General features: G+C 41.4%; 4 non-coding genes across 4 annotated transcripts; 2 read left to right on the top strand and 2 right to left on the bottom strand.

Annotated features, from left to right (window-relative positions):
* Window positions 1-230: 230 nt before the first annotated feature.
* Window positions 231-344, bottom strand: LOC140310701 (U5 spliceosomal RNA). The gene has a single exon (XR_011916747.1). It is a non-coding gene; the product is annotated as a U5 spliceosomal RNA (small nuclear RNA).
* Window positions 345-13,539: 13,195 nt separating this feature from the next.
* Window positions 13,540-13,653, top strand: LOC140310531 (U5 spliceosomal RNA). The gene has a single exon (XR_011916590.1). It is a non-coding gene; the product is annotated as a U5 spliceosomal RNA (small nuclear RNA).
* A 308-nt stretch (window positions 13,654-13,961) lies between these two features.
* LOC140310464 (U2 spliceosomal RNA) lies at window positions 13,962-14,145 on the top strand. The gene has a single exon (XR_011916532.1). It is a non-coding gene; the product is annotated as a U2 spliceosomal RNA (small nuclear RNA).
* A 3,260-nt stretch (window positions 14,146-17,405) lies between these two features.
* On the bottom strand, window positions 17,406-17,519 carry LOC140310699 (U5 spliceosomal RNA). Its single transcript, XR_011916745.1, has one exon. It is a non-coding gene; the product is annotated as a U5 spliceosomal RNA (small nuclear RNA).
* Between the last annotated feature and the right edge of the window lie 988 nt (window positions 17,520-18,507).

The raw sequence follows: 18,507 nt of genomic DNA, 5'->3' as shown, positions 1-18,507 counted from the left end.
CTCGGTTTTCAAGGTGGCCAGAGTGTCGCCCACCCACTGCACTGAGCACTCTTCAGCCCTTTTAAATGGTATAACTTTGCACTCCTGCACGCTCCAGCAAGCACCATTCAAGCAACAACTTTGCACTCCAGCTTCGAACATCGGCACAGTCGCAACAAGTAAGGCGACTCTACTCAGAGAAGTCACTCTGCACAGTAACAAGATTTCTTTTGCACAGACAGAAAGGGCTTCACCCGCAAAGGTAAAGCCTGCCAAAAATAGAAACAACTCATTAGTGCTGCTCTCCACAGAAATCTTTAGTAAAAGGCAAAAGACTTGTACGTTATGAAGAGAAACCAGAGTACGATTATCCGTCACTGCGGGAGCAGGGCATCAGGCTAGTTGGCATAGCCACCTTCCCAATGGTGAGCTTTGCTTGGTTGAGACGCTTGCTCCCCCCCCCCTTGCTCCTCGGCTGACCAAGTAGGAACAACCGGGCCCTATTCGATGGCTGCCTTGTCTTTTACTCTGTGCAAAAGACAAGGCAGCAACAAAAACACCACGGGAACACCGTATTGAGGCTTTGTTCTGACCGCTCATTCGGTGTCGCGTTTCTTTCAAGCAATTCTCCCGGTTAGCCGACACTCGGCTCGCTCCCAGAGCCATGTTAAAGTCTACTTCGCATTCACTCTCTTTTCTCAGCAGACTCTTGGGATTTTATCTATAAAATGAATTCCTTCACTCAAACTATGTTAAAACTGCTTTGTCCTTCATATTTACCATGTCTAGAAAGATTTAAACAAAAAAAAACAACTTTGTACTTTGCAGTAAAAGAAAGAGCAAATCTAAAGTTTCAGGAATCCGAGAATAAGCTTACTTTCATGAGTGCTTCACGATTTCGGATTTTGCTATAAAATGAATTCCTTCACTCAAACTAAATTAAAACTGCTAAACCGCTAATCTGTTACATGTAAGGCAGATGTCAAATTCACCGAAATAGGATCTAAGGGTATTCGGCCAATCGAGCTGTAGCAGCTTCGGTAAAAGAGTATAAGTTGAAGAGTTTGTGAATAAAGGTGTGCGCACACATAGTGAGCTGTAGGAAAATAGGCAGGGAGCAATGCCGGCTGGGGTATATGTTCTTGTATGTTGTCTGACTGTTTGATTTGAATGTGTTGTTTAAGTGTCCTGTTGAATGTTTGGGCTTTGACACTTCACTGTGGTTGTTAACTGTGTGGTGTGTCCTGAAATGTTATATGTTTGGGCTGTGTGACATGCTTAATGCTTGTCAGTAGCTACCCACTTATTCATATATAGCAACTGACAACATAAGAAGTCCGGACATACTTTGATAGTAGTTGTAGAAGTATCCTTATTGATAATAGATAAACTAATTCATAGTGATAGAACAGTAGATGAACAGGTGCTTGCACATGTCTCACGAAAATAAAATGGGTGTATGATTGCTGACGGCAGAGCAATACTGCCAAACTTATGAGTTCTTGTGGCAAACTTGATTCAGTGTCTTGACGTGTATACGCTGTTTCGCTGACTTGATTGTCACAAGAAACAAAGTGTGTTTGATAAGATCCGACCATTTTATTACGGGAGGATCAGTATGTATGGATTCTGATGTGACTGATAAACCCATTCGTATCTTAAGCATAATCTAATACGTGAGACAACGCCCTGGCACACAATCAAAAAAAAAAAGAGAGAGCGGTTTTGTATCCCAACAGTCCATAATGTAGAAAAGAGAGAAAAAAGCCTTTCTGATTTGGTGTGTGTGCTCATAGTGCAGAGTTTAGAGAAAAGAGAGAAAAGAAAGCCGTTTTAGTGTCACGGGTGTTGTGACTTACACACACACATTTCTGAATTGAGAAAATAAATTATTTTAGAGGAAGCAGTAGAGTTTAGATCCCACATTTGTTGATAGGCATTCATTTATTTCTTCACTTCTGATGAAGTTTCAACAATAAACAACAAACTTTGTATTATGAGAAAGAACCAGACTCATTCTTCAGGAATCCGAAAATAAGCTCTATTTTACGAGTTATGCACGAATTCGGATTCTCCTATAAAACGAATTCATTAACTCAAACCAGGTTAAGACTGCTTTGTCCTTCATATTTATTCATGTCTAATCAAGTTTCAACGATAAACAACGTTGTACTTTGTAGAATGAGAAAGAACTTCTTCAGCAATAAGCATCTCTCGACATATGACGAAATACAGATTTTGCTATAAAATTAATTCCTTCTATCAGCCTGACTTAAAACTGTTTGTCCTCCATATTTATCCACTTCAAATCAAGTTTCAACAATTAAAAAAAATTTCTAGTTTGAGAAAAAACAACTTAATCTTAAGCAATCAGTATAAAAAGAGGGTAAGAAAAGGTGCAAATGCCAACCATACATCACTAAAAGGTGGAGTGGAAGTATTCGGCAGCAAGTAGGTGTGAATGTTCGACCATAATTTGTAAAAAGTGGGTAAGAAAAGGTTCGAATGCCCGACTAAATATTAACAAAAGCGGGAGGAGAGGTCTTCGGATGAGAGTGGGTGAGAATTTCCTACCATACAAGTATGGTTGAGAGGAAGCTGTGATTGGCCGACAATAGTAAAAAGCGGGTGAGAAAAGGTGCGAATGTCAAAACATACATGATCAAAACAGGGAGCGGAGGTGTTTGGCTGCGACAAGGTGTGAATGTCCACCCATAATTAATGAAAAACGGGCAACAAGTAGGTTCGAATGCCCAACCATACACCATCAAAAGCAGGAGTGGATGTGTTCGGCTACAAGAAGGTATGAATGTCCATCAATAATTGCTATAAAACATGAAAGAAAATTTTCGAATATCAAACCGCACATAATCATAAGCGGGAGAGGAGGTGTTCCGCTGCAAGAAGGTGTGAATATCCACCCATAATTACTGAAAAATGGGTAAGAAAAGGTGCGAATGCCCAACCATACATCATCAAAAGCAGGAGTGGATGTGTTCGGCTACAAGAAGGTCTGAATGTCCATCAATAATTGCTAGAAAACATGAAAGAGAATTTTCGAATATCAAACCGCACACGATAATAAGCGGGAGAGGAGTTGTTCAGCTGCAAGAAGCTGTGAATGTCCACCCATAATTACTGAAAAATGGGTAAGAGAAGGTGCGAATGCCCAACCATAAATCATCAAAAGCAGGAGTGGATGTGTTCGGCTACAAGAAGATTTGAATGTCCGACCATAGTTGTAAAAAGCGGGTATAAAAAGGTTTGATTGCCCGAACATACACCATTAAAAGAGGGAGCGGAGGTGTTCCGCTGTAAGACGGTGTGAATGTCCGACCATAGTTGGTAAAAATCGAGTAAGAAAAGGTTAAAATTCCCGACTGTACACAATCAAAAGAGGGAGCGGAGTTGTTCAGCTAAGAGAAGGTGTGAAAGTCCGACCTTGGTTTGTAAAAAGCGGGTAAGAAAAGGTTCGTATGCCCGAATATACACCATCAAAAGCGGAAGCGGAGGTGTTCGGCTGCAAGATATTGTGAACGTCCGACCAAAGTTTGTAAAAAGCAGTTAAGAAAAGTTCGAATATCTAACCAAACATAATCAAAAGCGGGAGCAGAGCTGTTCAACTGGAAGTAGGTGTGAATGTCAGATCATAATTTGCAAAAAGCTGATGAGAAAGGGTGAGAATGCCCGACTATACACCATCAAATGCGGTAGCGGAGTTATTCGGCTGTGAGTAGGTGTGAATCTCCAACCATAATTGCTGAAAAATGTGTTAGAAAAGGTAAAAATGCCGGTCCATAAATCATCAAAATCGGGAGAGGTGGTGTTCAGCTGCAAGAAGGTCTAAATGTCCATCAATAATTGCTAGAAAACATGAAAGAAAATTTTCGAAAATCAAACCACACATGATCATAAGTGGGAGAGGAGGTGTTCAGCTGCAAGAAGGTGTGAATGTCCACCCATAATTCCTGAAAAATGGGTAAAAAAAAGGTGCGAATGCCCAACCATACATCATCAAAAGCAGGAGTGCATGTGTTCGGCTACAAGACGGTGTGAACGTCCAACCAAAGTTTGTAAAAAGCAGTTAAGAAAAGGTTCGAATATCCAACCATACATAATCAAAAGCGGGAGCAGAGCTTTTCGACTGCAAGTAGGTGTGAATGTCAGATCATAATTTGCAAAAAGCTGATGAGAAAGGGTGAGAATGCCCGACTATACATCATCAAATGCGGGAGCGGAGTTGTTCGGCTGTGAGTAGGTGTGAATCTCCGACCATAATTGCTGAAAAATGTGTTAGAAAAGGTAAAAATGCCGGTCCATACATCATCAAAAGCGAGAGAGGTTGTGTTCGGCTGCAAGTAGGTGTGAATGTCCAGCCATAATTACTCACAAACGGGTAAGAAAAGGTAGTATTGCCAGACCATATATGATCAAAACAGGGAGCGGAGGTGGTTCAGCTGCAAGAAGGTTTGAATGTCCGACTAAAGTTCAAATATATTAAAGAAAGCGGGAGGAGAGGTCTTCGGATGAGAGTGGTTGAAAATTTCCGACTGTATAAAATGCGGTGAAAAAAAGGTGTGATAGAACACTAAAAGGTGGAGCGGAAGTGTTCGGCTGCAAGAAGGTGTGAATGTCCGACTATATTTGGTGAAAAGCAGGTGAAGCAAGGTCTGAATGCCCAACCTTACATCATCAAAAGCGAGATCAGAGGTGTGTGGCTGCAAGAAGGCCATAGTTTGCCAAAAGCGGGTAAGGTGCGAATGTCCGACTAAATATCAACAAAATTTGGGGCAGAGGTCTTCGGATGCAAGTGGGTGTGAATATCCAACCATACAAGTATGGTGGAGAGGAAGCTGTGAATAGCCGACCATAGTTTGGAAAAAGCGGGTAAGAAAAGGTTTGAATACCCGAACATACACCATCAAAAGAGGGAGCGGAGGTGTTCCGCTGTACGAAGGTGTGAATGTCCGACCATAGTTGGTAAAAAGCGGGTAAGAAAAGGTTAAAATACCCGACTGTACACAATCAATAGCGGGAGCGGAGTTGTTCGGCTACAAGAAGGTGTGAAAGTCCGACCATGGTTTGTAAAAACCGGGAAGAAAAGGCTCGAAAGCTCGACTATACACCATCAAAAAGAAGGTTTGAATGTCCATCAATAATTGCTTTAAAACAAGAAAGTAAATTTTCGAATATCAAACCGTACATGATCATAAACGGGAGAGGAGGTGTTCCGCTGTAAGACGGTGTGAATGTCCGACCATAGTTGGTAAAAAGCGGGTAAGAAAAGGTTAAAATACCCGACTGTACACAATCAAAAGAGGGAGCGGAGTATTTCAGCTAAGAGAAGGTGTGAAAGTCCGACCATCGTTTGTAAAAAGCGGGTAAGAAAAGGTTCGTATGCCCGAATATACACTATCAAAACCGGAAGTGTAGGTGTTCGGCTGCAAGAAGGTGTGAACGTCCGACCAAAGTTTGTAAAAAAGCAGTTAAGAAAAGGTTCGAATATCTAACCAAACATAATCAAAAAGCGTGAGCAGAGCTGTTCGACTGCAAGTAGGTGTGAATGTCAGAGAATAATTTGCAAAAAGCTGATGAGAAAGGGTGAGAAATCCCGACTCTACACCATCAAATGCGGTAGCGGAGTAGGTGTGATTCTCCAACCATAATTGCTGAAAAATGTGTTAGAAAAGGTAAGAATGCCGGTCCATACATCATCAAAAGCGGGAGAGGTGGTGTTCGGCTGCAAGTAGGTGTGAATGTCCATTAATAATTGCTTTAAAACATGAAAGAAAATTTTCGAATATCAAACCTTACATGATCATTAGCGGGAGAGGAGGTGTTCAGCTGCAAGAAGATGTGAATATCCACCCATAATTACTGAAAAATGGGTAGGAAAAGATGCGAATGTCCAACCATAAATCATCAAAAGCAGGAGTGGAGTTGTTCAGCTACAAGAAGGTATGAAAGTCCAACCATGGTTTGTAAAAAGCGGGTAAGAGAAGGTTCGAATACCCGAATATATACCATCAAAAGCGGAAGCGGGGGTGTTCGGCTGCAAGAAGGTGTGAACGTCCGACCAAAGTTTGTAAAAAGCAGTTAAGAAAAGGTTTGAATATCCAACCGAACATAATCAAAAGCGGGAGCAGAGCTGTTCGACTGCAAGTAGGTGTGAATGTCAGATCATAATTGCTGAAAAATGTGATAGAAAAGACTAGAATGCCGGACAATACATCATCAAAAGCGGGAGAGGTGGTTTTTCGGCTGCAAGTAGGTGTGAATGTCCAGCCATAATTACTCACAAACGGGGGAAGAAAAGGTAGTATTTCCAGACCACACATGATCAAAACAGGGAATGGAGGTGTTTCAGCTGCAAGGTGTGAATGTCTGACTAAAGTTTGTAAAAAACCGTGTAAGACAAGGGGCGAATGCCCGACAATGTATGATCAAAAGAGGGAGCGGAGGTTTTCGGCTGCAATGTCTGAATGTCCAACCATAATTTGTAAAAATCGGGGAAGAAAAGGCTCGAAAGCCCGACTATACACCATCAACAGCGGGAGCAGAGGTGTTCGGCTACAAGAAGGTTTGAATGTCCAACCATAGTAAGTAATAGGTGGGTAAGAAAAGGCTCGAATGCCCGACTATACACCATCAAAAGCGGAAGCGGAGGTGTTCGGCTGCAAGACGGTGTGAACGTCCGACCAAAGTTTGTAAAAAGCATTAAGAAAATGTTCGAATTTCCAACCAAACATAATCAAAAGCGGGAGCAGAGCTGTTCGACTTCAAGTAGGTGTGAATATCAGATCATAATTTGCAAAAAGCTGATGAGAAAGGGTGAGAATGCCCGACTATACACTATCAAATGTGGGAGCGGAGGTGTTCGTCTGTGAGTAGGTGTGAATGTCCGACCATAATTGCTGAAAAATGTGTTAGAAAAGGTAAGAATGCCGGACCATATATCATCAAAAGCGGGAGAGGTTGTGTTCGGCTGCAAGAAGGTGTGAATGTCCAGCCATAATTACTCACAAACGGGTAAGAAAAGGTACTATTGCCAGACCATATATGATCAAAACAGGGGAGCGGAGGTGGTTCAGCTGCAAGAAGGTTTGAATGTCCGACTAAAGTTTGTAAAAAGCGGGTAAGACAAGGTGTGAATGCCCGACAATGTAATGATCAAAAGAGGAGCGGAGGTTTTCGGCTGCAAGAAGGTCTGAATGTCCACCCATAATTACTGAAAAATGGGTAAGAAAAGGTGCGGAAAGCCCAACCGCACATGATCATAAGTGGATGAGAAGGTGTTCGACTGCAAGTAGGTGTGAATGTAAGATCATAATTTGTAAAAAGCGGGTAAGAAAAGGTAAGAATGCCCAACCATAAATTATCAAAAGCGGCAGCAGAGTTTCGGCTGGTATTTATCAATGTCTAGATAGATTTCAACAAAAAACAACGTTGTACTTTGCAGTAAAAGAAAGTGCAAATCAAAAGTTTTAGGAATCCGAGAATAAGCTTATTTTAATGAGTTCTGCACGATTTCGGATTTTATGTATAAAATGAATTTCTTCACGCAAACTAAGTTAACACTGCTTTGTCCTTCATATGTACCCATTTCTACATATATTTCAAGCATAAACTTCCTCATATTACCCTGAATGAGAAAGAGCCACACTTGTGATTAAGCCATACCTCCCTTTTGAGGAGTTCTGCATGATTTGGGATTTTATCTATAAAATTAATTCCTTCACTCAAACTATGTTAAAACGGCTTTTACCTTCATATATATCAATGTCTCGATAGAGTTAAACAAAAAAACAACGTTGTACTTTGCAATAAAAGAAAGAGCAAATCAAAAGTTTTAGGAATCCGAGAATAAGCTTATTTTCATGAGTTCTGCACGATTTCGGATTTTATGTATAAAATGAATTCATTCACTCAACCAAGTTAAAACTGCTTTTTCCTTCATATTTATCAATGTCTAGATCGACTTCAACAAAGAACAACATTGTATTTTGCAGTAGAAGAAAGAGCAAAACTGAAGGATCAGGAATCCGAGAATAAGCTTCTTTTCATACGTTCTGCATGATTTGGGATTTTATGTATAAAATGAATTCCTTCACTCAAACTAAGTTAACACTGCTTTGTCCTTCATATGTACCCATTTCTACATATATTTCAAGCATAAACTTCCTCATACTACCCTGAATGAGAAAGAGCCACACTTGTGATTAAGCCATATGCCCCTTTTGAGGAGTTCTGCATGATTTGGGATTTTATGTATAAAATGAATTCCTTCACTCAAACTAAGTTAACACTGCTTTGTCCTTCATATGTACCCATTTCTACATATATTTCAAGTATAAACTTCCTCATACTACCCTGAATGAGAAAGAGCCACACTTGTGATTAAGCCATACGCCCCTTTTGAGGATTTCTGCATGATTTGGGATTTTATCTATAAAATCAATTCCTTCACTCAAACTATGTTAAAACGGCTTTTACCTTCATATTTATCAATGTCTCGATAGATTTAAACAAAAAAACCACGTTTTACTTTGCAGTAAAAGAAAGAGCCAATCAAAAGTTTTAGGAATCCGAGAATAAGCTTATTTTCATGAGTTCTGCACGATTTCGGATTTTATGTATAAAATGAATTCATTTTTCAAACCTTCTTGCAGCTGAACCACCTCAGCTCCCTGTTTTGATCATATATGGTCTGGCAGTAGTACCTTTTCTTACCCGTTTGTGAGTAATTATGGCTGGACATTCACACCTACTTGCAGCCGAACACAACCTCTCCCGCTTTTGATGATATATGGTCCGGCATTCTTACCTTTTCTAACACATTTTTCAGCAATTATGGTCGGACATTCACACCTACTCACAGACGAACACCTCCGCTCCCACATTTGATAGTGTATAGTCGGGCATTCTCACCCTTTCTCATCAGCTTTTTGAAAATTATGATCAGATATTCACACCTACTTGCAGTCGAACAGCTCTGCTCCCGCTTTTGATTATGTTTGGTTGGATATTCGAACATTTTCTTAACTGCTTTTTTACAAACTTTGGTCGGGACGTTCACATTGTCTTGCAGCCGAACACCTCCGCTTCCGCTTTTGATGGTGTATGATTGGGCATTCGTGCCTTTTCTTACCCATTTTTCAGTAATTATTGGTCGGACATTCAGACCTTCTTGCACCTGAACACCTCTGCTCCCGCTTTTGATGGTGTATAGTCGGGCTTTCGAGCCTTTTCTTCCCCGGTTTTTAAAAATTATGGTTGGACATTCAGACCTTGCAGCCGAAAACCTCCGCTCCCTCTTTTGATCATACATTGTCGGGCATTCGCCCCTTGTCTTACACGGTTTTTACAAACTTTAGTCAGACATTCACACCTTGCAGCTTAACCACCTCCATTCCCTGTTTTGATCATGTGTGGTCTGGAAATACTACCTTTTCTTCCCCCGTTTGTGAGTAATTATGGCTGGATATTCACACCTACTTGCAGCCGAAAAACCACCTCTCCCGCTTTTGATGATGTATTGTCCGGCATTCTAGTCTTTTCTATCACATTTTTCAGCAATTATGATCTGACATTCACACCTACTTGCAGTCGAACAGCTCTGCTCCCGCTTTTGATTATGTTCGGTTGGATATTCGAACCTTTTCTTAACTGCTTTTTACAAACTTTGGTCGGACGTTCACACCTTCTTGCAGCCGAACACCTCCGCTTCCGCTTTTGATGGTATATATTCGGGTATTCGAACCTTTTCTTACCCGCTTTTTACAAACCATGGTTGGACTTTCATACCTTCTTGTAGCTGAACAACTCCACTCCTGCTTTTGATGATGTATGGTTGGACATTCGCACCTTTTCCTACCCATTTTTCAGTAATTATGGGTGGATATTCACACCTTCTTGCAGCTGAACACCTCCTCTCCCGCTAATGATCATGTAAGGTTTGATATTCGAAAATTTTCTTTCATGTTTTAAAGCAATTATTGATGGACATTCACACCTACTTGCAGCCGAACACCACCTCTCCCACTTTTGATGATGTATAGTCGGGCTTTCTCACCCTTTCTCATCAGCTTTTTGCATATTATTCTCTGACATTCACACCTACTTGCAGTCGAACAGCTCTGCTCCCGCTTTTGATTATGTTTGGTTAGATATTCTAACCTTTTCTTAACTGCTTTTTACAAACTTTGGTCGGACGTTCACACCTTCTTGCAGCCGAACACCTACGCTTCCGGTTTTGATAGTGTATATTCGGGCATACGAACCTTTTCTTACCCGCTTTTTACAAACAATGGTCTGACTGTCACACCTTCTCTTAGCTGAACAACTCCGCTCCCTCTTTTGATTGTGTACAGTTGGGTATTTTAACCTTTTCTTACCCGCTTTTTACAACTATGATCGGACATTCACACTGTCTTACAGCGGAACACCTCCGCTCCCTCTTTGATGGTGTATGTTCGGGCATTCGAACCTTTTCTTACCCGCCTTTTACAAACTATGGTCGGACATTCAAACCTTCTTGTAGCCGAACACATCCACTTCTGCTTTTGATGATGTATGGGTGGACATTCATACCTTCTTGAAGCTGAATACCTCCGCTCCCGCATTTGATGATGTATGGTTGGCAATCGCACCCTTTTTCTACCCATTTTTGAGGAATTATGGGTGGACATTCAGACCTTCTTGCAGCCGAAAACCTCCGCTCCCTCTTTTGATCATACATTGTCGGGCATTCGCACCTTGTCTTACCCGCTTTTTACAAACTTTAGTCGGACATTAACACCTTCTTGCAGCTTAACCACCTCCGCTCCCTGTTTTGATCATGTATGGTCTGGCAATACTACCTTTTCTTACCCATTTGTGAGTAATTATGGCTGGACATTCATACCTACTTGCAGCCGAACACCACCTCTCCCGCTTTTGATGATGTATGGACCGGCATTCTTAAATTTTCTAACACATTTTTCAGCAATTATGGTTGGAGATTCACATCTACTCACAGCCAAACACATCCACTCCTGCTTTTGATGATGAATGGTTGGGCATTCGCACCTTTTCTTACCCATTTTTCAGTAATTATGGGTGGATATTCACACCTTCTTGCAGCGGAACACCTCCTCTCCCGCTTATGATTATGTGCGTTTTGATATTCGAAAATTTTCTTTCATGTTTTATAGCAATTATTGATGGACATTCATACCTTCTTGTAGCCGAACACATCCACTCCTGCTTTTGATGATGTATGGTTGGGCATTCGAACCTACTTGTTGCCCGTTTTTCATTAATTATGGGTGGACATTCACACCTTGTCGCAGCCAAACACCTCCGCTCCCTGTTTTGATCATGTATGTTTTGACATTCGCACTTTCTCACCAGCTTTTTACTATTGTCGGCCAATCACCATACTCCACCATACTTGTATGGTAGGAAATTCTCACCCACTCTCATCCGAAGACCTCTCCTCCCGCTTTTGTTAATATTTAGTCGGGCATTCGAACCTTTTCTTACCCACTTTTTACAAATTATGGTCGAACATTCACACCTACTTGCAGCCGAATACTTCCGCTCCACCTTTTAGTGATGTATGGTTGGCATTTGCACCTTTTCTTACCCTCTTTTTATACTGATTGCTGAAGATTAAGTTGTTCTTTCTCAAACTACAAATTTTTTTTAATTGTTGAAACTTGATTTGAAGTGGATAAATAAGGAGGACAAACAGTTTTAAGTCAGGCTGATAGAAGGAATTAATTTTATAGCAAAATCTGTATTTCGTCATATGTCGAGAGATGCTTATTGCTGAAGAAGTTCTTTCTCATTCTACAAACTACAACGTTGTTTATCGTTGAAACTTGATTAGACATGAATAAATATGAAGGACAAAGCAGTCTTAACTTGGTTAGAGTTAAGGAATTAGTTTCATAGGAGAATCCGAATTCGTGCATAACTCGTAAAATAGAGCTTATTTTCGAATTCCTGAAGAATGAGTCTGGTTCTTTCTCATAATACAAAGTTTGTTGTTTATTGTTGAAACTTCATCAGAAGTGAAGAAATAAATGAATGCCTATCAACAAATGTGGGATCTAAACTCTACTGCTTCCTCTAAAATAATTTCTTTTCTCAATTCAGAAATGTGTGTGTGTAAGTCACAACACCCGTGACACCAAAACGGCTTTCTTTTCTCTCTTTTCTTTACACTCTGCACTATGAGCACACACACCAAATCAGAAAGGCTTTTTTCTCTCTTTTCTACATTATGGACTGTGGGGACACAAAACCGCTCTCTCTTTTTTTTTTTTTTGATTGTGTGCCAGGGCGTTGTCTCACGTATTAGATTATGCTTAAGATATGAATGGGTTTATCAGTCACATCAGAATCCATACATACTGATCCTCCCGTAATAAAATGGTCGGATCTTATCAAACACACTTTGTTTCTTGTGACAATCAAGTCAGCGAAACAGCGTATACACGTCAAGACACTGAATCAAGTTTGCCACAAGAACTCATAAGTTTGGCAGTATTGCTCTGCCGTCAGCAATCATACACCCATTTTATTTTCGTGAGACGTGCAGGCACCTGTTCATCTACTGTTCTATCACTATGAATTAGTTTATCTATTATCAATAAGGATACTTCTACAACTACTATCAAAGTATGTCCAGACTTCTTATGTTGTCAGTTGCTATATATGAATAAGTGGGTAGCTACTGACAAGCATTAAGCATGTCACACAGCCCAAACATATAACATTTCAGGACACACCACGCAGTTAACAACCACAGTGAAGTGTCAAAGCCCAAACATTCAACAGGACACTTACACAACACATTGAAATCAAACAGTCAGACAACATACAAGAACATATACCCCAGCCGACATTGCTCCCTGCCTATTTTCCTACAGCTCACTATGTGTGCGCACACCTTTATTCACAAACTCTTCAACTTATACTCTTTTACCGAAGCTGCTACAGCTCGATTGGCTGAATACCCTTAGATCCTATTTCGGTGAATTTGACATCCGCCTTACATGTAACAGATTAGCGGTTTAGCAGTTTTAATTTAGTTTGAGTGAAGGAATTCATTTTATAGCAAAATCCGAAATCGTGAAGCACTCATGAAAGTAAACTTATTCTCGGATTCCTGAAACTTTAGATTTGCTCTTTCTTTTACTGCAAAGTACAACGTTGTTTTTTTTGTTTAAATCTTTCTAGACATGGTAAATATGAACGACAAAGCAGTTTTCACATAGTTTGAGTGAAGGAATTCATTTTATAGATAAAATCCCAAGAGTCTGCTGAGAAAAGAGAGTGAATGCGAAGTAGACTTTAACATGGCTCTGGGAGCAAGCCGAGTGTCGGCTAACCGGGAGAATTGCTTGAAAGAAACGCGACACCGAATGAGCGGTCAGAACAAAGCCTCAATACGGTGTTCCCGTGGTGTTTTTGTTTTTGTTTTGGCAAGCGTCTCAACCAAGCAAAGCTCACCATGGGGAAGGTGGCTATGCCAACTAGCCTGATGCCCTGCTCCCGCAGTGACGGATAATCGTACTCTGGTTTCTCTTCATAACATACAAGTCTTTCGCCTTTTACTAAAGACTTCCGTGGAGAGCAGCACTAATGAGTTGTTTCTATTATTGGCAGGCTTTTCCTTTGCGGGTGAAGCCCTTTCTGTCTGTGCAAAAGAAATCTTGTTACTTTGCAGAGTGACTTCTCTGAGTAGAGTCGCCTTACTTGTTGCGACTGTGCCGATGTTCGAAGCTGGAGTGCAAAGTTGTTGCTTGAATGGTGCTTGCTGGAGCATGCGGGAGTGCAAAGTTATACCATTTAAAAGGGCTGAAGAGTGCTCAGTGCAGCGGGTGGGCGGAGGTGCAACGTGACACTCTGGCCACCTATGGCCATAAAAAGAACACTGCTACAAGTGCGCATTGTGCCAGCAAGGGCCCTCGGACCTGAAACAGTGGACAGTTATCGCTTCTCGGCCTTTTGGCTAAGATCAAGTGTAGTATCTGTTCTTATCAGTTTAATATGTCCTCTATACGAGGACAACATATTAAATGGATTTTTAAGAATAGGAGTTGAAAAAGAAGCTTGCTCCGTTCACTCCAAGCCTCGACCCGGTACTGCAGTGCCGCTGGGAACGGTGCGCTCTCCTCTGCTCTTGTGAAAAAGCAAACAGCGGTGCAGGATGGAAGTTTCAGGGAGCCCAAGATGAAACTTTCTTTTAATCTGCTGAGAAAAGAGAGTGAATGCGAAGTAGACTTTAACACGGCTCTGGGAGCGAGCCGAGTGCGGGCTAACCGGGAGAATTGCTTGAAAGAAATGCGACACCGAATGAGTGGTCAGAACAAAGCCTCAATACGGTGTTCCCGTGGTGTTTGTGGCTGCCTTGTCTTTTGCACAGAGTAAAAGACAAGGCAACCATCGAATAGGGCCCGATTGTTCCTACTTGGTCAGCCGAGGAGCAAGGGGTGTGTTGGGGGGGGGGGGGGGGGTCTCAACCAAGCAAAGCTCACCAAGTAGGAACAATCGGGCCCTATTCGATGGCTGCAACACCTGAAAGAGATATTGATGCGAGACCCGATCAAAAGCTTTTTCAAAGTCTAAATTTAAGATGACAAGCCGGGTGTTTCTGTCTCTAGCGTAATCAATGATGTCTCGAATCAGTACGAGGCTGTCGGTGAGTTGTCTCCCTGAGATGGCACAAGCTTGGTCTGGGTGAATTACCTCCTCTAAAACAGAGGACATCCGTGTCGCTAAAACCTTGCTAAAAAGTTTACAGTCAAAGTTTAAAAGTGTGATAGGCCTCCAACTCTTTAGGTCAGTCTTATAATTTTTTTTATAAAGTAGAGTCACTATTCCCACTCTAAAACTGTCAGGCAGTCGGTCGAGTTTTTCAAAATCTTTAAAAACATCTAAAATGTCTGATGATAAAAGGTCCCAATAGGTCAGATAGAATTCTGCAGGAAGCCCGTCTAAACCCGGAGCTCGACTTCTCTTAAAACCTGTTAGGCATTTTTTTTAACTCTAAAGCAGTAAAATCCTGTGTCAAGTGTGCATTCTCTTTTACGGTTTAGTCAACGAATTTTAAAATTTCTGCCGATGTTTCCAAGTGCACTGGTTTCTCTTTGTACATGTTACTATAAAAGGTATGTACAGTTTCAATCATCTCTTGTGTGGATTTTGTTAAAAACCCATCTTCTCTTTTTAGATTTTGAATACACTCCTTTTTATTTATAACTTTCTTTCTTTTTCACCTTCCTCAATTTCCTGCTCCCTGCTTCTTACAAAAATTCCTTTACTCTTTATTTCTGCTAAAACTGACATTTCCTTTTTGACATCTTTGATTTCTTCTTTAAAGTCTATGCCACACTGATTTAGTTTAAAGTAGCGCTGTAAGCGTTTATGTAGTCCCATCATACATTCTCTTTCCTTTTTTTACGTTTACCTTGCTGTTTAAAAAAAGTCTGGGTCGTTTCCTTCACCATTTCCCACCATTGTGCATGTGTTTCGTAGAGGTCTTGAAGGATCTGCCACTCTTTATAACATTCCCTGTACTGACTGACTATGATTTCATCCTCCAACAGGGAACAGTTGAGTTTCCACAGACCACATCCTACCGTCACACCAGAAGGGGGTGAAAGGGTGCAGGAGAGCATAAGGTGGTCTGAAAAGAAAACAGGGGTTAATCTAACATCAGTGGGTGGGCAATCTCTAGTAAAGAAATAATCAATGCGAGAGGCTCTGGTGCCATCATGACTAAACCAGGTGAAGCCCTCCTCTCTGGGATGCATGGTTTTAAAACAGTCAGTAAGCTTAAAATCCCTGCATATGCCCTGAAGTAAAATCGAAGTCTTATCCACTTTAAAATCTACCCCTGCTCTTTTTCTATCTTTCCTGCTCAAGATACAGTTAAAATCCCCTCCTACAACTAAAGGTACTTGCCCTAGCATGTAAAGCTGTATATCTTCTAAAAGGTCATACCTTTCATTTTTTCCATTGAAACCATAAATATTTAAGAGGTTAAAGTCTTGCCCCATAAAATTCAAGTGTGCTAAAAGTGCCCGTCCGTCTCTCACCACTGTGCTACCTTTCACCAGAACATGCAGATTTTTAATTAGAATGGCCACACCATCATTTTTATTTTGATTTGAGCCACTCCACATTGATAAATGGGACCACATTTCCTCCCATTGTCTATGGTTTTTTAAAAAAGGTAGTCCACATTCTTGTATTAAAAACACATCTGATTTTATGGAGTATAAGAATGATAAAATACTCTGGGCTCTTGTCTTTGATTTCACACTTCTCACATTTAGTTTTGAGAAGGTGAGAACCATTAAAAGGATAAAGGAAAGTAGGTATGTCATTTTCGTTTTTCTAAGTTATCAAAACAAATTACACACTCAGGTTATTTCTTGGGAAACTAGCTCTTCCTTCATTTCTTTAGGTGAAAAGTGAGTAGGGTGATCTATATTTCCTTTTCGGACTCTCGGTGTTGGCCTCTGACGCAATGTTGCATTTAACTTTGAGTCCCTGGGGGTTGATTGCAGAGCTGAAGTTAAAAAGGAGACCTCATTTGGTGAGTCGGAGGGGAAGACTCTAGGTTCTTCCACTGAAGAACTGTCTGAAAGGGACCTAACCCTTCCCCTCTTCTCTGATACCACTGGGGAATCAGAGGCTCAGATGCCGTCCTCTTCGGCTGTTGACTTTCGGGGAGGTGAGTATCTTCACTAGACTCACCCGTCTGCTCTTCCTCCTCATTTAGCGTAGCTCCACCCTCTGCCTGTGAATTCTCACAGACTTCAACACTGAGTGGTGAGGCCTCTACAGGCCCCTCCCCTTTTTGCTCCTCACTTCCAATCCAAGCTTTTGGCGGGAAGTTTGAATTTATTGGGTCAACCTCTTCACTTTGTTCACCAACTGCCACCTTTGGTCCTTCTCTTTGTTGGCTTGACTGTGGCTTTACCGTCTTTAATTTGTTGGCAAAAGATTTAGGGCAATCTCTGAAGAGGTGATTTAATTCTCCACAGAGATTAGATTTCCTGCCATTTGGACACTCTCCAAAAGTTTGCCCAATTTCTCTGCTCTTCCCACATAACACCTTGGTACAAGCCTCAACCAGGTGCCCATGCTCACCACACTTTCGGCAGAACTTGGGCTGCCCCTGGTAGTGGATGTAACCTCGGTTTTCAAGGTGGCCAGAGTGTCGCCCACCCGCTGCACTGAGCACTCTTCAGCCCTTTTAAATGGTATAACTTTGCACTCCTGCACGCTCCAGCAAGCACCATTCAAGCAACAACTTTGCACTCCAGCTTCGAACATCGGCACAGTCGCAACAAGTAAGGCGACTCTACTCAGAGAAGTCACTCTGCACAGTAACAAGATTTCTTTTGCACAGACAGAAAGGGCTTCACCCGCAAAGGTAAAGCCTGCCAAAAATAGAAACAACTCATTAGTGCTGCTCTCCACAGAAATCTTTAGTAAAAGGCAAAAGACTTGTACGTTATGAAGAGAAACCAGAGTACGATTATCCGTCACTGCGGGAGCAGGGCATCAGGCTAGTTGGCATAGCCACCCTCCCAATGGTGAGCTTTGCTTGGTTGAGACGCTTGCTCCCCCCCCCCTTGCTCCTCGGCTGACCAAGTAGGAACAACCGGGCCCTATTCGATGGCTGCCTTGTCTTTTACTCTGTGCAAAAGACAAGGCAGCAACAAAAACACCACGGGAACACCGTATTGAGGCTTTGTTCTGACCGCTCATTCGGTGTCGCGTTTCTTTCAAGCAATTCTCCCGGTTAGCCGACACTCGGCTCGCTCCCAGAGCCATGTTAAGGTCTACTTCGCATTCACTCTCTTTTCTCAGCAGACTCTTGGGATTTTATCTATAAAATGAATTCCTTCACTCAAACTATGTTAAAACTGCTTTGTCGTTCATATTTACCATGTCTAGAAAGATTTAAACAAAAAAAACAACTTTGTACTTTGCAGTAAAAGAAAGAGCAAATCTAAAGTTTCAGGAATCCGAGAATAAGCTTACTTTCATGAGTGCTTCACGATTTCGGATTTTGCTATAAAATGAATTCCTTCACTCAAACTAAATTAAAACTGCTAAACCGCTAATCTGTTACATGTAAGGCAGATGTCAAATTCACCGAAATAGGATCTAAGGGTATTCGGCCAATCGAGCTGTAGCAGCTTCGGTAAAAGAGTATAAGTTGAAGAGTTTGTGAATAAAGGTGTGCGCACACATAGTGAGCTGTAGGAAAATAGGCAGGGAGCAATGCCGGCTGGGGTATATGTTCTTGTATGTTGTCTGACTGTTTGATTTGAATGTGTTGTGTAAGTGTCCTGTTGAATGTTTGGGCTTTGACACTTCACTGTGGTTGTTAACTGTGTGGTGTGTCCTGAAATGTTATATGTTTGGGCTGTGTGACATGCTTAATGCTTGTCAGTAGCTACCCACTTATTCATATATAGCAACTGACAACATAAGAAGTCCGGACATACTTTGATA

Source organism: Leuresthes tenuis, unplaced genomic scaffold (genome assembly GCF_036924035.1).
Source record: "Leuresthes tenuis unplaced genomic scaffold, fLeuTen1.0.hap1 SCAF_6, whole genome shotgun sequence".
Lineage (NCBI taxonomy): Eukaryota > Metazoa > Chordata > Actinopteri > Atheriniformes > Atherinopsidae > Leuresthes > Leuresthes tenuis.
Note: the sequence above shows the minus strand (reverse complement) of the source record. Positions and strands in the feature narration are given on the sequence as shown.